At 40.0% G+C, this 23944-nt stretch overlaps 1 protein-coding gene and 1 pseudogene across 1 annotated transcript in view; one reads left to right on the top strand and one right to left on the bottom strand.

Moving 5' to 3' along the window:
• The window catches only part of TENT5D (terminal nucleotidyltransferase 5D), a 286385-nt gene that overhangs the window by 110276 nt on the left and 152165 nt on the right, over positions 1 to 23944 (top strand). The window lies entirely within an intron of this gene.
• The window catches only part of LOC100847715 (charged multivesicular body protein 1B2-like), a 57859-nt pseudogene continuing 34019 nt past the window's right edge, over positions 105 to 23944 (bottom strand).

The raw sequence follows: 23944 nt of genomic DNA, 5'->3' as shown, positions 1-23944 counted from the left end.
AAAGTCTTCAAGGGTCAATAATATCTGGATTCTACCCTAAGGGCTAGGAGAAATGGAATTATGTTGATGAGCGACTACCAACCAAACACTTATTTAGGGCCTAGTCATCCTGTGAGGGTCTCAGGAAGATCTCTAGGAATACCTGTAAGCCAAAACAGAGGAATAAAATTATAGTCTGGATGCATGTGTTTTTATAGGAGTCATCATCTCTTTTACCTTCTGCAATGTAGTGGATAAATATGTGGATTGTGAACCCAAGCTGGTACAAATTCCAGCTCTACACTGCAGCTGTTTAATGTTGAGCATTTATAGTCACTGTGTCTCAGTTTTCTTGTCCACAAAATGGGAATAATAACATATTTTTATCTCATAAAGTCACTATGAAAATTAAATAGGCTATGCCCAGCAGTGGGATTGCTGGATCATAAGGCAGTTCTATTTCCAGTTTTTTAAGGAATCTCCACACTGTTCTCCATAGTGGCTGTACTAGTGGGCATACACTGCTGGGCATACACACTGAGGAAACCAGAAGGGAAAGAGACACGTGTACCCCAATGTTCATCGCAGCACTGTTTATAATAGCCAGGACATGGAAGCAACCTAGATGTCCATCAGCAGATGAATGGATAAGAAAGCTGTGGTACATATACACAATGGAGTATTATTCAGCCATTAAAAAGAATACATTTGAATCAGTTCTAATGAGGTGGATGAAACTGGAGCCTATTATACAGAGTGAAGTAAGCCAGAAGGAAAAACACCAATACAGTATACTAACGCATATATATGGAATTTAGAAAGATGGTAACAATAACCCGGTGTATGAGACAGCAAAAGAGACACTGATGTATAGAACAGTCTTATGAACTCTGTGGGAGAGGGAGAGGGTGGGAAGATTTGGGAGAATGACATTGAAACACGTAAAATATCATGTAAGAAACGAGATGCCAGTCCAAGTCCGATGCACAATACTGGATGCTTGGGGCTAGTGCACTGGGACGACCCAGAGGGATGGTATGGGGAGGGAGGAGGGAGGAGGGTCTAGGATGGGGAACACATGTATAATTAAAAAAAAATCAATAAGAGAAGATATGTTTTATATTTACAGCCAAATGTAAAGTAATGACGTTAATATCTACACTTAAATTTAACTTAGGACTCCTTCGTCACCAAACCTTTGAATAAATAAGGAAAGGGACCAAGAAAATATGCAATGTAAGACTGGCCCCTGAGTGACCAAAAAAAAAAAAAAAAAATTATGCAAAAAGCTACCCTAGTGGGAACCTTGAAAAGATTCAGGTGACTTTTGTTGCTCACACCCTCTTGCAGATTCTCAACAGAGCACTGCTCCAATTCCGCATAAATAAAATACCCCCCTAGACTTTCTTCTCATTTTGGAGGAAACATTTCATTATGAGACATTTCTACTTAATGTTTAAGTCTTCCTCTTCCCAGTGTTAGAGGCCAGAAGACAGATGAAAGAAAATGTAACACATATAAATAGTAAAGGCACACTACTGTGTTCATGAATTCCCTGCAGTGAGCTGCAGAAACACAAGGGTTTGTATTCCAATGTGTGTTCGAGGCACCATGTCCTATATAACTCCTTCATAGAGGCTTACTATATACACCTGTGAATACAGGCTCTGGGAAAAGCAGAAACTTTAACTGGTAAAATAAATAAATAAATAAGAAAATTAAATAGGCTAATATTTTTAAATGATCAGTGCTGACATTGAAAGAACTATAAAATGCTTCCTAGTTAAATAACTTTGCATTTTGTAGAAACAGATTCTTTAAAGTAAATGTTAATGTGACAGTTATCAGAAATATGATAAAAAATATATTGGAGAATGCCAAGTAAAAGCAAGAGTATGAGGCATGTAAAGAAGTTAGTAAAAGGTGGCATGTTTTGTGTGTTAGCTTATTCACCAATCAGTGATGTGGGTTTTGCCTCACTCTCAGTCTTGCCTATGCCTCAAGCTGGATGATGGCAAAAAAAAAAAAAAAAAAAAAAAAAAAAACAGGATAAAGTGATCATGAAACAAAGCTCCTGAGGAGTGACTATGATGGAAATGAACATAAAATTCAACAGCCAAGGAGTGTCTGGAGTAGATGTTATCAGGAAGTTCAAGAGCACCAGGCAGATTAACTCATCATTTCCTACTTCTCTCCTGGAGAGCCAGACATTCTCAAATCTATTCTGTCCCTTTGCTCTAGCTCCCTTGCTACTTGAAATACCCTCCTTTTCATCCAGCTCTCATTCTGAAAGGTCCATTTTCTTCACAAATCTCTCTCAGCTTCTCAGCTTCCTCAGAGTCACAACTGCAGTGTCAGTTCAGTTTATTCACTCAGTGGTGTCCAACTCTGTGACACAATGGAATGCAGCACACCAGGCTTCCCTGTCCATCACTAATTCCCAGGGCTTGGTCAAACTCATGTCCTTTGAGTTGGTGATGCCATCCAACCATCTCATCCTCTGTCATCCCCTTCTTCTCCTGCCCTCAGTCTTTCCCAGCATCAGGGTCTTTTCCAATGAGTCATCCCTTCACATCAGGTGTCCAAAGTATTGGAGCTTCAGCATCAGTCCTCCAATGAATATTCAGGGTTGATTTCCTTTAAGATTGACTGATTTGATCTCCTTGCAGTCCAAGGGACTCTCAAGAGTCTTCTCCAGCATCAAAGTTCAAAAGCATCAATTCTTCATCACCCAGCCTTCTTTATGGTACAACTCTCACATCCACACATGACTACTGGAAAAACTACATCTTTGACTATACGGACATTTGTGGTTGTTATTCAGTCATCCAGTCATGTCTGACTCTTTGTCATCCCATGGACTGCAACATGCCAGGCCTCTCTGTTCCTTACCATCTCCCAGAGTTTGCCCATGTTCATTTCATTGGTGATGCCATCCAGCCGTCTCATCCTCTGATGCCCTCTTCTCCTTCTGCCCTCAATCTTTCCCAGTATCAGTGACTTCTCCAGTGGGTCATCTGTTCTCATCACATGACCAAAATACTGGCGCTTCAGATTCAGCATCAGTCCTTCCAGTGAATATTCAGGGTTTGATCTCCCTTAAGGTTGACTGGTTTGATCTCCTTGCTACATAAGGGACTTTCAGCAGTCTTCTTGACCACCACAGTTCAAAGGCATAAATTTTTTGGTGTTCTGCCTCCTTTACAGTTCATCTATCACAACTATAGATGACCACTGTGAAGACCATAGCCTTGACTATATGGACCTTTGTTGGCAAAGTAATGTCTTTGCTTTTCAAGCACACTGTCTAGGTTTGTCATCGCTTTCCTGTCAAGAAGCAATTGTCTTCTGACTTCCTGGCTGTAGTCACTATCTGCAGTGATTTTAGAGCCTAAGAAGAAGAAATCTGTCACTTCTTCCACCTTCTCCCCTTTGATTTGCCAGGCAGTAATGGGGCCTGATGCAATGATCTTAGTTTTTTGTTTTTTTGTAATATTTAGTCTTAAGCTAGCTCTTTCACTCTCTTCTTTCACCCTCATCTTTAGTTTCTCTTTGTTTTCTGTCAGTAGAGTGGTATCCTCCACATATCTAAGGTTGTTGATGTTTCTCCTGCCTATCATAATTCCAGCTTGTAACTCATCCAGCCCAGCATTTCTCATATGTGCTCAGCATATAGGTTAAACAAGCAGGGTGACAGAAGACAGCCCTGTTGTACTCCTTTCCTAAACCAAATATCTAGGGTTCATAGGGCAGTAATTCTGATTGGCCAGATCTGGGTCATGTGACAACCCTACTTGCTACAGAGTGATGTCAGCCATACTGGACTCACACACACTGAGAGTAAGAAAGAGATGTTTCCTCAGATGAAAATTAGTATGTGTGACTATAAAAATAAGAACTGAATGATAAAAAAAATAAAAATAATACTGACATGTAAACTACACACTCTTTTATAAATGTTGAAGACCTCATAGCAAATATCCTTAGTCTCCTGCAATCAGTCTCATTCTACATGGCCTTCAAGTCCATATATACACTAAAAACAACATACTGCATAACTATGAAGGTAAATATCTTAAAGCATTTATCTTGGATATCAGATCACATTGAATTCCATCAGCTTCCACTTCTAGTCAAAGTACAGTAACTGGGACAAGGTTTACTCTCCTGCTTGAAAGACCCAAGAAAGATAGACAAATTATTTTAAAAATACAGCTTTTAAGATACTGTACATCAGGCAACAAAAGACAGTGAATTCTGAGATGTGAAAAAAAGTTAACAAGTTGCCCCTAGGTTATTATTTGAGAGAGTTTCCAGGCCACAGCTTCCCAGGTTGCTCAGTTGTAAAGAATCGGCCTGCCAAGCAGGAGACGTGGGTTTAATCTCTGGGTCAAGTTCTTTGGAGAAGGAACTGGCAACCCACTCCAATATTCTTGCCTGGAAAAATCCCATGGACCTAGGAGCCTGGTAGGCTACAGTCCATGGTGTTGGAAAGAGTCACACACAACTAAGCGACTAGACCACCACCACCACCAGGCTATAGAACAAAGGGAGGGAACACAGGCAAAGAAAACTCCCTGTGTTGAGGAAGTGGAGTTCAAAGTCCAGGGAGATCAAAATCAAGTGGGCTAGAGTTCACAAAACAAAGTGCCAGAGGGAAAAGATCTACAGATAAAGGACTCTGGAGAGTGGCAGAGGGTGTTTAGCAGAGTACACATCAGTGAATGAATGTAAATAAACTACTGGAGAAATAACTATCTAATAGGATTAGAAAGAAGAGTGCTCACAAAGGGCTAGAATTAGTGCCTATTACTGCCAGTGATATTAGCAAACATAATTTATAGTCAAATAAGTACTCAGAAGGCATTTGCCTCAGTGGTGACAAATAATGAGTATTGAGTCTATGCCAGATGAAACGCTGCTCTTGTCTTGCCTAACAAATTTTACAGTGAAGACCTGGAATGATACAGACTCTTTGCAAGTAACTTAATGGTAGCCTAGAGTAAGGCTCAAGAATATTTATAAGAATACAAAAATATCCAACATTCTAAAAGGTAAAATTCACATTTGATATCCAATCAAAAACTATAAGGCATGACAAAAGCAAGAAAATGCATGCCATAAATGAGAAATATTAATCAATCAAAAATGATTCAGAATTGACACAGATACTAGAATTATCAGAAAAGGTATTAACATAGTTATTGCAACTACGTTTCATATGTTTAAAAAGTTAAGTGGAAACATGAATGATATTAAAAAAAATAATACCCGTTAAGCTTCTAAAGATGAAAATTACAATTCTTGAGATTTAAAATTCAGTCTGTGATTAGTAGCAAATTACAAAATTACACATTTCAGAAGAAAAAGTGGATTTGAAGACATTGCAATACAAACTATTCCAAATTAAACACAAACAGAAATTAGAATTTGAAAAATTGAAAAGAATATCAGGAAGTGGAGGCAGAAAAATATTTGAAGAAATAATGGCTGAAAAGTGCTTAAGTTGTTAATATCATACAAGTTTTGTTGTGAGGGGAAACAGAAAAGTTGCTATTTTCACAATGTGTGCTTTTACAAGTCAGTAAGAAAAGTGGTCATTTTGATTCAATGCAATAGTAGAAGCAAATAAAATTTTAACAACGAGCTCTCTGAAGACAAATAAAATGAAAACGTCCTGATTTGTCTTGCTATATGTGTTCCCATCATGACTAATTTCAAGCTAATTTCCTAAAAATTTAATAATAAGCTCTCATGAACCCATCCCAGCCAGCTTCAGCATACCACTGATTCCATCTTACCAAAGTATGAATATATAGTTATCTATTCCTGCCAAATGGTTGTATTTTGAAACAAACATATTTAGAACAGCTTTCTTTAAAAAAAAAATTCAAACTCTGAAAAATTATAGGGCACACATATGAACTAGGGGCTATACATGAACATGCATGAACATGCTATAACTTTGAGATGGGATTTCCAGTGACATTTCACGTTCCTTTCTTGCTTATTAAATAATTTAGTCTTTCTTTTGGCCTTAATAAATCTAAGCACCTGCTGCCCACATCAATAGAAATCTGGTAGGACATTAAAATTTCACCATAGAAATTGAGTGTGCTTGCAAAAGATGAGAGGCCAGGCTTTTTGGAATGCCCGAAGTGACTATGTGTTAAATTTCTTGAAATAAAATCTAGTGTAATTGTAATCAGATCAGATCAGTCGCTCAGTCGTGTCCGACTCTTTGAGACCCCATGAATCCCAGCACGCCAGGCCTCTCTGTCCATCACCAACTCCCGGAGTTCACTCAGACTCACGTCCATCGAGTCAGTGATGCCATCCAGCCATCTCATCCTCTGTCGTCCCCTTCTCCTCCTGCCCCCAATCCCTCCCAGCATCAGAGTCTTTTCAAATGAGTCAACTCTTCGCATGAGGTGGCCAAAGTACTATAGATTTTATCAACTTCCGGGTTAGCAATTCATCTCAGCTCTTTCTAACAGACTGGAACTAATGTGTAACACTGTTAGAGGGCAAATTAAGGTTTCTCATGATGACTTTTAAAGGAAATATTCATATAGTTTTATTTTTAACTAACTCATTATTTACTTAATTTTTTTAGTGCATGTGTCAGGGAAATAGAGTGGGAATTAGATTTCTTTGGCTAAAAATGTTTAATTATAATTAAATTTAATTTTAATTGGAGGCTAATTACTTTACAAGATTGTAGTGGGTTTTGCCATACATTGACAAGAATCAGCCATGGGTGTATATGTACCACATCTTGAACACCCCTCCCACCTCTCTCCCCATCCTATCACTCAGGGTTTTCCCACTGCACTGGCTTTGAGTGCCCTGTTTCATGCATGGAACCTGGATTGGTGATCTATTTCACATATGGTAATATACATGTTTCAATACTATTCTCTCAAATCATCCCAACCTCACCTTCTCCCAGAGTTCCAAGAAGTTGTTCTTTATATCTGTGTCTCTTTTGCTATCTCACATATAGGGTCATCATTACTATCTTTCTAAATTCCATATATATGTGTTAATATACTGTATTGGCATTTCTCTTTCTGACTTACTTCACTCTGTATGCCAATGCCAAGTCACTTCAGTTGTGTCCGACTCTGTGCGACCCCATAGACGGCAGCCCACCAGGCTCCCCTGTCCCTGGGATTCTCCAGACAAGAACACCGGAGTGGGCCGCCATTTCCTTCCCCAATGCATGAAAGTGAAAAGTGAAAGTGAAGTCGCTCAGTCATGTTCGACTCTTAGCGACCCCATGGACTGCAGCCTACCAGGCTCTTCCATCCATGGGGTTCTCCAAGCAAGAGTACTGGAGTGGGGTGCCATTGCCTTCTCCTTCACTATGTATAATAGGCTCCAATTTCATCCACCCCATTAGAACCGATTCAAATGCATTCTTTTTAATAGCTGAGTAATATTCCATTGTGTATGTGTACTACAACTTTCTTATCCACTCATCTGCCAATAGACATTCAGGTTGCTTCCATGTCCTAGCTATTATAAACAGTGTTGCAATGAACATTGGGGTACACGTGTCTCTATCAATTCTGGTTTCCTCAGTGTGTATGCCCAACAGTCGGATTGCTGGGTCGTATGGCAGTTCTATTTCCAGTTTTTTAAGGAAATTCCACACTGTTCTCGATACTGGTGTAGTAGTTTGCATTCCAACCAACAGTGTAAGAAGGTTCACTTTGCTCCACACCCTCTCCAGCAATTTGTTTGCAGACTTTTTGATAGCAGCCATTCTGACCAGGTGGTTTTGATTTGTATTTATCTGATAATGAGTGGTGTTGAGCATCTTTTCATGGTTTGTTAGCCATCTGTATGTCTTCTTTGGAGAAATATCTGTTTACTTCTTTGGCCCATTTTTTTATTGGGTCATTTATTTTTCTGGTATTGAGCTGCATGAGCCACTTGTATATTATTGTGATTACTTCTTCTTCAGTTGTTTCATTGTTATTATTTTCTCCCATTCTGAAGGCTCTCTTTTCACCTTGATTATAGTTTTCTTCATTGTGCAAAAGCTTTTAAGTTTAATTAGGTCCCATTTGTTTATTTTAACTTTTATTTCCATTACTCTAGGAGGTGGGTCATAGAGGATCCTGCTGTGATTTATGTCAGAGAGTGTTTTTGCCCATGTTTTCCTCTAGGAGTTTTATAGTTTCTGGTCTTACATTCAGATCTTTAATCCATTTTGAGTTTATTTTTGTGTATAGTTTTAGGAAGTGTTGTAGTTTCATTCTTTTATAGGTGATTGATCAGTTTTCCAAGCATGATTTGTTAAAGAGATTGTCTTTTCTCCATTGTATATTATTGCCTATTTGAATTTATCTCTGGGCTTCTATTTTGTTCCACTGATCTATATTTCTGTATTTGTGCCAGGACCATACTGTCTTGATGACTAGCTTTGCAGTATAGTCTGAAGTCAGGCAGGTTGATTCCTCCAGTTTCATTCTTCTTTCTCAAGATGCTTTGGCTATTCGAGATTTTTTGTATTTCCATACAAAATGAGAAATTATTTGTTCTGCTGCTGCTGCTAAGTCGCTTCAGTCATGTCCGACTCTGTGCGACCCCATAGACGGCAGCCCACCAGGCTCCCCCATCCCTGGGATGCTCCAGGCAAGAATACTGGAGTGGGTTGCCATTTCCTTCTCCAGTGCATGAAAGTGAAAAGTGAAAGTGAAGTTGCTGAGTCATGTCTGACTCTTTGCGACCCCATGGACTGCAGCCCACCAGGGTCCTCCGTCCGTGGAATTTTCCAGGCAAGAGTACTGGAGTGGGGTGTCATTGCCTTCTAGTTCTGTGAAAAATACCGTTGGCAGCTTAATAGGGATTGCATTGAATCTATAGATTGCTTTGGGTAATATATTCATTTTCACAATATTGACTCTTCCATTCCATGAACATGGTATGTTTCTCCATCTATTTCTGTCCTCTTTGATTTCTTTCATCAGTGTTTCATACTTTTCTATATATAGGTCTTTTGTTTCTTTAGGTAGATATATTCCTAAGTATTTTATTATTTTCGTTGCAATGGTGAATGGAATTATTTCCTTAATTTCTCTTTCAGTTTTCTCATTGTTAGTGTATAGGAATGCAAGGGATTTATATGTGTTAATTTTATATCCTTCAACTTTACTATATTAATTGATTAACTCTAGTAATTTTCTGGTGCTGTCTTTCGTGTTTTCTTTTTTCAGTTTTTTTAGTTTTTCAACATTTTACATGTTCTTTGTTTAATTTTTATTTTTTAATTTAAATTTATTTATTTAAATTGGAGACTAATTGCTTTACTATATTGTATTGGCTTTGCCATACATCAACATGAATCCACCACAAGTCTATATGTGTTCCCCATCCTGAACCCCCCGTCCCACCTCCCTCACCGTACCATCCCTCTGGGTCATCCCAGTGCACCAGCCCCACGCATCCTGTATCCTGTATTGAACCTGGACTGGCAATTTATTTCTTATATGATATTATACATGTTTCAATGCCATTCTCCGAAATTACCCCACCCTCTCCCTCTCCCACAGAGTCCAAGACCAGAAACTATAAAACTCCTAGAGGAGAACATAGGCAAAACACTCTCCGACATAAATCATAGCAGGATCCTCTATGACCCCCCTCCCAGAATATTGGAAATAAAAGCAAAAATAAACAAATGGGACCTAATTAAAATTAAAAGCTTCTGCACAACAAAGGAAACTATAAGCAAGTTGAAAAGACAGCCTTCAGAATGGGAGAAAATAATAGCAAATGAAGCAACTGACAAATAACTAATCTCAAAAGTATACAAGCAACTCCTGCAGCACAATTCCAGAAACATAAACGACCCAATCAAAAAATGGGCCAAAGAACTAAACAGACATTTCTCCAAAGAAGCCATACAGATGGCTAACAAACACATGAAAAGATACTCAATATCACTCATTATCAGAGAAATGCAAATCAAAACCACAGTGAGGTACCATTTCACGCCAGTCAGAATGGCTGTGATTCAAAAATCTTTGGTGTTTTCTATGTAGAGGATCATGTCAACTGCAAACAGTGAGAGTTTTAAATATTCTTTTCCAATCTGTATTCCTCTTGTTTATTTTTCTGCTCTGATTGCTGTGGCCAAAACTATGTTGAATAGTAGTGATGAGGGTGGGCACTGTTGTCTTGTTCCTGACTTTAGGTGAAATGCTTTCAATTTTTCACCACTGAGGATAAAGTTTGCTGTGGGTTTATCATATATGTCTTTTATTATGTTGAGGTATGTTCCTTCTATGCCTGCTTTCTGGAGGATTTTTATCATAAATGGATGTTGAATATTAACAAAGGCTTTCTGTGCATCTTTTGAGATAATCATACCGTTTTCACCTTTCAATTTGTTAATATGGTGTATCATATTCATTGATTTGTGAATATTGATGAATCCTTGCATCCCAAGGATAAAGCCCACTTGGTCATGATGTATGATCTTTTTAATATGTTGTTGGATTATGTTTGCTAGAATTTGGTTGAGAATTTTTGCATCTATGTTTAACAGTGATATTGGCCTGCAGTTCAGTTTTGGAAGGTTATACTTTGCTAAGAATTTGTCCATTTCTTCCAAGTTGTCCATTTTATTGGCATATAATTGCTGATAGTAATCTCTTATGATCCTTTGTATTTCTGTGTTGTCTGTTGTGATTTCTCCATTTTCATTTCTAATTTTGTTGATTTGATTCTTCTACCTTTTTTCATTGATGAGTCTGGCTAATAGTTTGTCTTTTTTTTTTAATCTTCTCAAAGAACCAGCATTTAGCTTTGTTAATTTTTGCTATGGTCTGCTTTGTTTCTTTTGCATTTATTTCTGCCCTAATTTTTAGGATTTCTTTCCTTCTACTATCCCTAGGGGTCTTCATTTCTTTTTTTCTAGTTGCCTTAGGTGTAATGTTAGGTTATTTATTTGATTTTTTCTTGTTTCTTGAGTTAAGCCTCTATTGCTATGAACCTTCCCCTTAGCACTGCTTTTACTGAACCCCATACATTTTCATTTTCATTTTTTTCTATGCATATTTGGATTTCTTTTTTTTTTATTTATTTCTTCTGTGATTTTTTTGGTTATTCAGAAGCGTGTTGTTCAGCCTCCATATGTGTGCATTTTTCATAGTTTTTTTTTTTTCCTGTAGTTGACATCTAATCTTACTGCATTATGATAAGAAAAGAGGCTTGAAATGATTTCAATTTTTATGAACTTACTAAGGCTACACTTATGACCCAGAATGTGGTTTATCCTGGAGCATGCTCTGTGTGCACATGAGAAAAAATTAAAATGCATTGTTTTGAGGTGAAATGTCCTACAGACAATATTAGGTCTAACAGGTCCATTGTATCATGTAAAGATTGTGTTTCCTTGCTAATTTTCTGTTTGGTTGATCTATCCATAGGTCTGAGTGGGGTATTAAAGTCTTCCACTATTATTGTGTTACTGTTAATTTCCCCTTTCATACATGTTAGCACTTGCCTTCCATATTGCAGTGCTCCTATGTTGGGTGCATATATATTTATAATTGTTATATCTTCTTCTTGGATTGATCCTTTGATCATTATGTAGTATCCTTCTTTGTCTCTTTTTATGGCCTTTATTTCAAAGTCTATTTTATCTGATATGAGTATTGCTAGTCCTGCTTTCTCTTCGTCTCCATTTGCATGAAGTAAAATTTTCCAGCTTTTCACTTTCAGTCTGTATGTGTCCCTTGTTTTGATGTGGGTCTCTGGTAGACAGCATATATAAGGGTCTTGTTTTTATGCATTCAGCCAGTCCATCTTTTGGTTGAGGCATTCAACCCATTTACATTTAAGGTAATTTTTGATAAGTATGATCCCACAGCCATTTACTTTGTTGTTTTTGGTTTGAGTTTATAAACCTTTTCTGTGTTTCCTGTCTAGAGAAGATCCTTTAGAATTTATAGAAGAGCTGGTTTGGTGGTGCTGAATTGTCTCTGCTTTTGCTTGTCTGTAAAGCTTTTGATTTCCCTTTCATATTTAAATGAGACCCTTGCTGGGCATAGTAATCTGGGTTTTAGGTTTTTCTCTTCCATCACTTTCTAAGTATGTCCCGCCATTCATTTCTTGTCTGAAGAGTTTCTATTGAGAGGTCAGCTCTTATACTTATGGGAATCCCCCTATGTGGTATTTGTTGCTTTTCCTTTGCTGCTTTTAATGTTTGCTCTTTGTGTTTCATCTCTTTATCTTGATTAGTATGTGTCTTGAGGTGTTTCAGCTTGGTTTTATCCTGTTTTGGACTCTCTAGATTTCTTAGATTTGGGTGGCTATTTCCGTCCCCATTTTAGGGAAGTTTTCAACTATTATTTCTTCACTTATTCTCTCATGCCCTTTCTTGTTGTCTTCTCCTGGGACTCCTACGATTTGAATGTTGGGGCATTTAACACTATCCAAGAGATCTCTGAGGTTGTCCTCATTTCTTTTTTTTTTTTTTTTCTTTTTTCCTCCCTGCTTAATTTATTTCCACCATTCTATCTTCCACCTCACTTATCCTCTCTTCTGCCTCAGTTATTCTACTGTTGGTTCCCTCCAAAGTGTTTTTGATCTCAGTTATTGCATTATTCATTATTGATTGATGCTTTTTTCCCCCTAGGTCCTTGTTAAACATTTTTTGCATCTTCTCAATGCTTCTCTCTAGTCTATTTACCTGTAACTCCATTTTGTTTTCAAGATTTTGGATCATCTTTACTCTCATTATTCTGAATTATTTTTCAGGTAGACTCCCATCTACTCCTCTTTGGTTTGGTTTGGTGGGTTTTATCATGTTCCTTTACCTGCAGAATACTTATCTCCTTTATCATTTTGTTTAGATTGCTGTTTTGGGGGTGGCCTTTCTGTAGGCCTGAAGTTTGTCATTCTTCTTTATTGTGGAGGTTGCTCCCTGTGGATGGGGTTTGACTAGTTTCTTGTCAAGGTTTCCTAGTTAGGAAAGCTTACATCCGTGTTCTGGTGGATGGAGCTAGATATATTCTCTCTGGAGTGAAATGAAGTGTCCAGTAGTGAGTTTTGGGGTGTCTATCGGTTTGGCTTGACTTTGGGCAGGATGTATTTTAATGCTCAAATCTGTTGCTTTGTTGCTGGAGAATTAGTGTGGTATGTCCTGCTTTGGAACTTGTTGGCTCTTGGGTGGAAATTGGTTTCAATGTAGGCATGGAGGTTTTGGATGAACTCTTGTCAATTAATGTTCCCTAGTCAGGAGTTTTCTGGTGTTCTCAAGTTTTGGATTAAAGCCTCCTGCCTCTGGCTTTCAGTCTTGTTTTTTCAGTAGTCTCAAGATTTCTCCATTCATACAACACAGATGATAAAACATCTAGGTTAATGGTGAATCAATTCTCCACAGTGAGGGACACCCAGAGAAGTTCACAGAGTTACATGAAGAACAGCAGAGGGAGGAGGGAGATAGAGGTGACAAGGAGGAGAAGAGGGGGGGTCAAAAGGGTAGACAGCAATCTAGCCACTAATCAATTCCCTATGTGTTCTCCACATTCTGGAACACCCAGAGAGATTCACAGAATTAAGTAGAGAAGAGAAGAGGAGGGAGGAGATAGACGTGACCTGGAGTAGGGGAAGAGAGAATTAAAAGGGGAGAGAGCAATCAAGCCAGTAATCACACCCCTAAGAGAAAACAGATTCTGAAGATTAGATTTTTAAAGGTACAAATTTGAAAACAAATACCAACAAAGGTCCGTCTAGTCAAGGCTATGGTTTTTCCAGTAGTCATGTATGGATGTGAAAGTTGGACTGTGAAGAAGGCTGAGCACGGAAGAATTGATGCTTTTGAATTGTGGTGTTGGAGAAGACTTTTGAGAGTCCCTTGGAATGCAAGGAGATCCAACGAGTCCATTCTAAAGATCAGTCCTTGGTGTTCTTTGGAAGGAATGATGCTAAAGCTGAAACTCCAGTACTTTGGCCACCTCATGCGAAGAGTTGACTCATTGGAAAAGACTCTGATGTTGGCAAAGATTGAGGGCAGGAGAAGGGGATGACAGAGGATGAGATGGCTGGATGGCATCACTGACTCAATGGACATGAGTCTGAGTGAACTCCGGGAGTTGGTAATGAACAGGGAGGCCTGGCGTGCTGCAATTCATGGGGTCGCAAAGAGTCAGACTCGATTGAGTGACTGAACTGAACTGAACTGAACCAATAAACAAAGATTAAAAATCTAGAGTAAAGATTAGACTCTCAAAATTACAATAATAAAAATAAAAAACACAATCACAAAAAGTATAAAAAATATATATGTGAAATTTGCTTTAAAAATAGGGTATTTTTTGCAATGTAATAGGTTATGAAAATGAAAATTAAAGAAGTAATAAAAAAACTTAAAATGCTTAAAAATTTAAAAATTATAATAGTAAAAATATATCTAGGAAATTCTCTGGAGCTGTTGTGGGCAGTGCGTGGTCAATTCAGTTTCAGGAAGTTCCTTGTTCCAGCTTATACTTCTTCTCAAGGTCTGTAGGCCCCTTCCAAAGCTCAGATCAGATAAGATCAGTCGCTCAGTCGTGTCCGACTCTTTGCAACCCCATGAATCGCAGCACGCCAGGCCACCCTGTCCATCACCAACACCCGGAGTTCACTCAGACTCACGTCCATCGAGTCAGTGATGCCATCCAGCCATCTCATCCTCTGTCGTCCCCTTCTCCTCCTGCCCCCAATCCCTCCCAGCATCAGACTCTTTTCCAATGAGTCAACTCTTCGCATGAGGTGGCCAAAGTACTGGAGTTTCAGCTTTAGCATCATTCCCTCCAAAGAAATCCCAAGGTTTAGCTCCTTCAGAATGGACTGATTGGATCTCCTTGCAGTCCAAGGGACTCGCAAGAGTCTTCTCCAACACCACAGTTCAAAAGCATCAATTCTTAGGCATTCAGCCTTCTTCACAGTCCAACTCTCACATCCATACATGACCACAGGGAAAACCATAGCCTTGACTAGATGAACCTTTGTTGGCAAAGTAATGTCTCTGCTTTTGAATATGCTATCTAGGTTGCTCATAACTTTCCTTCCAAGGAGTAAGCGTCTTTTAATTTCATGGCTGCAGTCACCATCTGTAGTGATTTTGGAGCCCAGAAAAATAAAGTCTGACACTGTTTCCTTTCTTTCCCCATCTATTTCCCATGAAGTGGTGGGACCGGATGCCATGATCTTCGTTTTCTGAATGTTGAGCTTTAAGCCAACTTTTTTACTCTCCACTTTCACTTTCATCAAGAGGCTTTTTAGTTCCTCTTCACTGTCTGCCATAAGGGTGGTGTCATCTGCATAACTGAAGTTATTGATATTTCTCCTGGCAATCTTGATTCCAGCTTGTGCTTCTTCCAGCCCAGCGTTTCTCATGATGTACTCTGCATATAAGTTAAATGAACAGGGTGACAATATACAGCCTTGAAGAACTCCTTTTCCTATTTGGAACCAGTCTGTTGTTCCATGTCCAGTTCTAACTGTTGCTTCCTGACCTGCATACAAATTTCTCAAGAGGCAGGTCAGGTGTCTGGTATTCCCATCTCTTTCAAAATTTTCCACAGTTTATTGTGATCCACACAGTCAAAGGCTTTGGCATAGTCAGTAAAGCAGAAATAGATGCTTTTCTGGAACTCTCTTGCTTATTCTATGATCCAGCAGATGTTGGCTGCCGATGCCAGCCGGCAAAGTCGATCAGGTCCCGAGAACGTGCACGGCGGGGCTAAGAAAGAAACTAAAGCAAGAGACTACAACAAAGATGGGGTCGAGAGGTTCAGACACGTCTCCACGAAGGGACGCAGTCTGACACCAACTTTATTCAGCATCTTATATTTATACAGAAAAGCGTGAGAAAGACAAGACAGTTGACATTTTTTCTTGGTTGGCCTGTACATCTTACAAACAGTCACAAGAAATCCTGAGAGCATGGGAATGGCTCCCTGTTATTATTTCTTACACCAGATAACATTTCTCTGTGCGTGAGAAGTTTGCACAGAACTCCAGGTGCCTGCAGTAAATAAGCGCCTAATCTCTGGGGTGGCGGGACAGAGAGCTATGTTTGCAAGCAAACCCTCAAGGACTGAGGCAGCTCCCAGAGCTGTGTCCTTCGGACAAAGGACCCCATTCTCATGGGCAGCTCCCCGCAGTTGGCAATTTGATCTCTGGTTCCTCTGCCTTTTCTAAAACCAGCTTGAACATCTGGAAGTTCACGGTTCACATATTGCTGAAGGCTGGCTTGGAGAATTTTGAGCATTACTTTACTAGCGTGTGAGATGAGTGCAATTGTGCAGTACTTTGAGCATTCTTTGGCATTGCCTTTCTTTGGGATTGGAATGAAAACTGACCTTTTCCAGTCCTGTGGCCACTGCTGAGTTTTCCAAATTTGCTGGCATGCTGAGTGCAGCACTTTCACAGCATCATCTTTCAGGATTTGGAATAGCTCAACTGGAATTCCATCACCTCCACTAGCTTTGTTCATAGTGATGCTTTCTAAGTCCCACTTGACTTCACATTCCAGGATGTCTAGCTCTAGGTCAGTGATCACACCACTGTGATTATCTGGGTCATGAAGATGTTATTTGTACAGTTCTTCTGTGCATTCTTGCCATCTCTTCTTAATATCTTCTGCTTCTGTTAGGTCCATACCATTTCTATCCTTTATCGAGATCATCTTTGCATGAAATGTTCCTTTTGTATCTCTGATTTTCTTGAAGAGATCCCTAGTCTTTCCCATTCTGTTGTTTTCCTCTATTTCTTGGCATTGATCGCTGAAGAAGGCTTTCTTATCTCTTCTTGCTATTCTTTGGAACTCTGCATTCAGATGTTTATATCTTCACTTTTCTCCTTTGCTTTTCACTTCTCTTCTTTTCAATGCTATTTGTAAGGCCTCCCCAAACAGCCATTTTGCTTTTTTGCATTTCTTTTCCATGGGGATGGTCTTGATCCCTGTTTCCTGTACAATGTCACGAACCTCATTCCATAGTTCATCAGGCACTCTATCTATCAGATCTAGGCCCTTAAATCTATTTCTCACTTCCACTGTATAATCATAAGGGGTTTGATTTAGGTCATACCTGAATGGTCTAGTGGTTTTCCCTCCTTTCTTCAATTTAAGTCTGAATTTGGCAATAAGGAGTTTATAGTCTGAGCCACAGTCAGCTCCTGGTCTTGTTTTTGCTGACTGTATAGAGCTTCTCCATCTTTGGCTGCAAAGAATATAATCAATCTGATTTTGGTGTTGACCATCTGGTGATGTCCATGTATAGAGTCTTCTCTTGTGTTGTTGGAAGAGGGTATTTGTTATGACTAGTGCATTTTCTTGGCAAAACTCTATTAGTCTTTTCGCTGCTTCATTCTGTATTCCAAGGCCAAATTTGCCTGATACTCCAGGTGTTTCTTGACTTCCTACTTTTGCATTCCAGTCCCCTATAATGAAAAGGACATCTTTTTTGGGTGTTAGTTCTAAAAGGTCTTGCAGGTCTTCATAGAGCCATTCAACTTCAGCTTGTTCAGTGTTACTGGTTGGGGCATAGACTTGGATTACTGTGATATTAAATGGTTTGTCTTGGAAATGAACAGAGATCATGCTGTTGTTTTTGAGATTGCATCCAAGTACTGCATTTCGGACTCTTTTGTTGACCATGATAGCTACTCCATTTCTTGTGAGGGATTGCTGCCTGCAGTAGTAGATATAATGGTCATCTGAGTTAAATTCACCCATTCCAGTCCATTTCCATTCGCTGATTCCTAGAATGTCAACATTCACTCTTGCCATCTCTTGTTTGACCACTTCCAATTTGCCTTGATTCATGGACCTGACATTCCAGGTTCCTATGCAATATTGCTCTTTACAGGATCGGTCCTTCCTTCTATCACCAGTCACATCCACAGCTGGGTATTCTTTTTGCTTTGGCTCCATCCCTTCATTCTTTCTGGAGTTATTTCTCCACTGATCTCCAGTCGCATATCAGGCACCTACTGACCTGGGGAGTTTCTCTTTCAGTATCCTATCATTTTGCCTTTTCATACTGTTGATGGGGTTCTCAAGGCAAGAATACTGAAGTGATTTGCCATTCCCTTCTCCAGTGGACCACATTCTGTCAGATCTCTCCACCATGACCCACCCATCTTGGGTTGCCCCACAGGCATGGCTTACTTTCATTGAGTTAGACAAGGCTGTGGTCCTAGTTTGATTAGATTGACTAGTTTTCTGTGAGTATGGTTTCAGTGTTTTTGCCCTCTGATGTCCTCTTGCAACACCTACAGCCTTACTTGAATTTCTCTTACCTTGGGCGTGGGGTATCTCTTCATGGCTGCTCCAGCAAAGCACAGCCATTGCTCCTTACCTTGGACGAGGGGTATCTCTTCACTGCAGCCCTTCCTGACCTTCCACATGGGATAGCTCCTCTAGGCCCAAAGCTCAGTAAATGCTAACTACAGGGTTTTAATCTGTTGCATCTGTCACTTCCAGATCAGTTCCCTCTTCTTTGTTTATTTTGGCTTTTTCTGTTTGCAAGTCTCTTCAGTGTCTCATTTCTACCTGACACAAGGGGATGAAGGTGGTCACTTATTTAGGCTCACTTGTTCAGTCGTGTAGTGGGGAGGGAAGAACACTGAAAAGGAATATCACTGGTGTGTGTGAAGAGTCCTCACATGTACGGACCACACTGGGTTTGCCCCAGCTCATGACAGTGTGTGCTTTCCAGGTCTACACGTTTAGGCTCCAGGGTTCCTTGCAGGGGTACTGTCCAAAGCAGGCCCTGTGTTTCATGAACTTCCCAGGTCTAAGCTGCTCAGGTTCAGGTTCATGGGTACTCTGCAAGGGCAGAATCCGTTGTGCATGCGTTTTGTGCCCTTCCCAGTTCCGAGCAGCCAGGAGACCAGGTGCTTGGCAAGCACACTGTCCCAGGTGGGCAGTGTGTCTTAATCACCTCCCTGGTCCCGGCCACTCACTTTCCTGTGTACACTGCAAGAGCACTGTCTCAGGTGTGCTATGTGTCTCCTCTGGGGAGCTTATCTCAGACTGCGACCCTCTTGGCAGATGTCTATTGTTCAGGATCCTAGGAAGACTTGGTTAGTAACTGGGAGCCTGCTCACAGTTTGGTGGAAGTTGCCAGTTTCTGGGACTGAGATTGTACCTTGCCTTCCGGCTGTGGTTGTTGCACTCCTGCCTCTCTGCTTCTGGCTGGGAGTGGGGAGGGAGGGGCCTGTACAGAGCTAGCAGCTGGCTAGTTCTCCTTTGGTGTTTGCGCAATCCTTTGTTCTGTGAGCTGGCCAGGCTGTGCATTAAGTTAGAGAATTTTTTTATGGGAAAGTTCTCTCTCTCTCTTCTTTTTTTTTTTTTTTTCCTCTCTCTCTCTCTGGCTATCCCACAGTTTGGGTTGCTATCTCACATTAGCTCCCTCAGATTGTCCTCAGGGCATTCAAATCTGGTCCTTACCCTAAGCATGCAACCCGAGTCTCCCTGTCCAGTCCCGGCTTGCTAGTGGCGGACGCAATCATCTGGGCTACTTCTCTGCTGGGAGTTGCAGTTAGGCACATATTCTTTCTCTCTCCTTTTTTCACCTGGCTTTGTTGACTTTTGAGATTTCAAAATTCCCCATCGACCTGCTGGTGAGAGGGTTCCCTGCTGTTTGGAAACCTCTCCTCCTTCACGACTCCCTCCCCAGGATGGGTCTCCATCCTTAACTCTTTTGTCTCTCTTTTTGTCTTTTATATTTTGTCCTACTTCCTTTCAAAAAGAATGGGCTGCCTTTCTGGGTGCCTGATGTCCACCAGTGTTCAGAAGTTGTTTTGTGGAAGTTTCTCATCATTTAAATGATCTTTTGATGAATTTGTTGGGGAGAAAGTGGTTTCCCTGTCCTATTCCTCCTCCATCTTGGGACTGCACCCTAGATTTATTTTATTTTATTTGCTACTGTCAAATTATTCTTACACAGGTACTAGGTGCTTTCACATATACAATCTCATATATGAAGTGGGATAGTGATAATAGATAACTGTGCGACCCCAGGCACTATACCTTAAAAGTCAGGAAGATAAATTCTCATAAATGTGACTTTTAAGTAACCACACATAACCTTGCATTTTCAGCCAATTCTTCTGCCTTATCTGGCATAAGACCAGCCTTAACTTTAGGATTTGACACACCACCCTCCCTTCAAACCACCTCTAAACTTCAAACAGTGAATTTTTAAAACTATCATCTCACCTGACCAGAAACAATAACTATTATGTCTCATCTGTAAACTTCATAAGAGAGGAGAGATGGCCTGTTCTGAGTATGCAAGTTTTATATTTAGCATGTTTAGGAAATTGAGACCAGAGTGTTCTAGCTGAGTGAAGTTCCAAAGTACAGATTATATTTTTTCTTTTTTAATTTTTTAAAATATAAATTTATTTATTTTAGTTGGGGGTTAATTATTTTACAGTATTGTATTGGTTTTGCCGTACATCAACATGAATCCACCACAGGTATACACGTGTTCCCCAAATGCCAACTTCACTTCTCATACCAGCTCCTCACACTTCTCAGCACCATCTTCTGCATGGGGGATAAGTCCTTCCCCTGCCTCAAGATGGCTGCTGCTTCCACCAGAGGTGGTCTCTGGTGGTCCACAAGTGTAGCCCCGGGGTCCAGAACTGTAGCCCTAGATCTGCCATAGGGATGCATAGCCAGAAAGGCCAGCTCTTGAGAACAGGAAGGACTGTGTAAGTTTGTTTCATTTCAAGGAGAGGGCCCAGAAAAGGGAAGGAGCTCCCTAGTCATACAGGGTAGAGTCAGAACTAAAACCCAAGTCTCTTGTTACACAGAGCTGAACTTTAGTGTATTCTACCATGCTGGCTTGGGGCAGGATATAGCAACCCACTCCAGCATTCTCGACTAGAGAATCCCATAGACAGAGAAGCTTGGCAGATTACAGCCCATGGGGTTGTAAAAAGTCAGACACTACTGAAGCGACTTAGCATACACCTTCACTTCTCAGTTCAGAAGGACCCCCTAAGTTCCTGACTCACCCAGGTTGTGCTGTAAACACTCTATAAAGGGGAATCATAGTTTATCACATTAGTTCTATGGCTTCTAAAAAGCAGCACTCCTGCTGTTTAATGGTGTGTGGCAGCTTAGCCTCCATGCTTATGGTTCAGGACATGAAGAGCAAGGCTTGAGCCCTGGAGGTGGTGGGGAAAGCAGGGAAACAATTGTGGCAAAAATTCTAGGCAAAACTGTAGCAAAAAGTCTAGGAGCCAGAATCAGTATGCCTGGGATTTCCTCTTAACCCTAACACCAACTTCTGGAGAAGTCTTTTTTCCTCTCTGCCTTATATTTATATCACTTGAACAATGAAAATGTTGGACTAGTGGTTTCTAAAGGCCTTTCTAGCCCCAATATTCAATGATTTGGTGGACTCCTTTAACACCTCTGACTTTACATTAAGGAAAGTGAAAGAACTCACAATGTCTTCAAGCTACATGGTCTAGTTCAGCTCACAAAGTGCTCTCTTTAACTGCAATGTGTTTTGATCTTAGCAACAGCCTTCTGAAATAGGTAGAGTGGGTATGTTCACCCTCAGTTGACAGACGAAGAAACTGAGGCTCAGAGGCTATATAATACTTATTGACCACTTGGTTTTTGTCAGTGTGTTAAGCATGTTATATGGATCATCTCAATTAGTCCTTTCAATAACCTTTTGAAGACCTTTACAGTAGGCAATACAATTATTCACATTTTACAGATAAAGACATTGTTGTACAAAAAACATCAATGATTTGCCCATGGTCACCTGGTAGCAAGTGCCAGTCTGATTTCTAAGACTTGCACTTAAACAATTACCACATATAGTCATTGTCTGTCTCATAAGAGCACAAATGGTGTCTTGCTTTTGAGAATAGGAGATAAGAATTAGAGAAGAAACACCAAGAAATAGAGAACAGATGGGTGGGTTATAAACCTGCATTGGGCAAGCTGACTCTTGGCAAAATTCTAAATACATCTTTTATATGTTGCCACCTGATATGTCCCTCCTCAAGAGGCTGCAACACCTATTAAGACCAATTTCCATAGGCCCTACTCTCTAAAGCTGAAGGCGGTGGTAAAATGGTTTGTACAACAGGGGTTTTCAATCCTCATTGGTTAAGTGGGATTCTTTAAACATTGCATTAAATTGGGGAAATTTAGATTCAATTTTTAAGCTTTCAAGGTGATTCTAATGTGCACTCAAGGCTCAGAACAAATGTTCAGTCTTGGGTGCACATTGAAACAATCTTGCTGTTGTTGTTCAGTTGCTGAGTACTGTTTGACTCTGCTGCATCATGGGTTGCAGCACACTAGGCTTCCCTGTATTTCACTATCTTGCAGAGTTTGCTCAAACTCATGCCCATCAAACTGGTGATGCCATTCAACCATCTCATCCTCTGATGCCCCTTTATCCTCTTACCCTCAGTCTTTCTTAGCATCAGGGTATTTTCCAATGAGTTGGCTCTTCACATCAGGTGGACAAAATTTTGGAGCTTCAGCTTCAGCATCAGTCCTCCTAATGAATATTTAAGGTTGATTTCCTTAAGGATTAACTTGTTTGATCTCCTTGGTGTCTAAGGGACTTTTCAGAGTCTTCTCCAGCAACAAAATTCAAAAACATCAATTCTTCAGTGCTCAGCCTTCTTTATGGTACAACTCTCACACCCATACATGACTAATAAAAAAACTACAGCTTTGACTGTATGGACTGTGGTCAGCAAAGTGAAGTCTCTGCTTTTTAATATACTGTCTAGCCTTACCATAGCTTTTCTTCCAAGGAACAAGCATCTTTTAATTTCATGGCTGCACCCACCTCACAGTCTGAAGTGATTTTAAAGTCCAAGAAAATAAAATAAAATCTTATTGTTTCCACTTTTTCCATGAAGATACCACTCTAAAGGCATAAAGCAAAGAGGAACTAAAGAGCCTCCTGATGAAGATTAAAGAGGAGAGTGAAAAAGCTGGCTTAAAACAAGAATCAACAAACTAAGATTATGGCATCAGGTCCCATCACTTCATGGCAAATAGATGGAGAGAAAGTGGAAACAGTGACAGATATTATTTTCTTGGGCTTCAAAATCACATCAGATGGTGGGTGCAACCATGAAAGTAAAAGATGCTTGCTCTTGTAAGAAAAGCTATGACAAAACTAGACAGGCTATTAAAAAGCAGAGACATCACTTTACCAACAAATATCTGTTTAGTCTAAGCTATGGTTTTTCCAATAGTCATATAGGAAAGTGAGAGTTCGACTATAAAGAAAGCTGAGCATGGAAGAATGCTTTCAAACTGTGGTGCTGGAGATGACTCTGGAGGGTCGCTTGGACAGCAAGAAGATCAAACCAGTCAACCCTAAAGGAAATCAACCCTGAATATTCACCGTAAAGACTGATGCTGAAACTGAAGCTCAAAGACTTTGGCCATCTGATGCGAAGAATCAATTCATTGGAATAGTGCCTGATGCTGGGAAAGATTGAAGGCAGGAAGAGAATAGGGCAGCAAAGGATGAGATTGTTGGTTGGCATCACCAACTCAATGGACATGAGTTTGAGAAAAATTTGGGAGAACGTAAGGACAGGGAATGTGGCATACAGCAGTCCATGGGTATGAAAAGAGTCAGACACGAATCAGCTACTGAATAACAACACATTTGCTGTGAAGTGATGGGACTGAATGCCATGATCTAAGTTTTTTGAACACTGAGTTTTAGTTCAGCTTTTTCACTCGCTTCAAGAGGGTTTTTAGTTCCTCTTCACTTTGTGCAACTAGAGTGGTACCATCTGCATATCTGAGCTTATTATTCCTCAAGACAATCTTGATTCAACCTTGTGAATCATCCAGTCCAGCATTTCACATGATGTACTCTGCATAAAACTTAAATAAAGCAGGAAGACAGTATACAGCCTTGATGGAATCCTTACCCAATTT

Source organism: Bos taurus, chromosome X (genome assembly GCF_002263795.3).
Source record: "Bos taurus isolate L1 Dominette 01449 registration number 42190680 breed Hereford chromosome X, ARS-UCD2.0, whole genome shotgun sequence".
Taxonomy (NCBI): Eukaryota; Metazoa; Chordata; class Mammalia; order Artiodactyla; family Bovidae; genus Bos; species Bos taurus.
The sequence above is the reverse complement of the archived record's forward strand: the minus strand, read 5'-3'. Positions and strand labels throughout refer to the sequence as shown.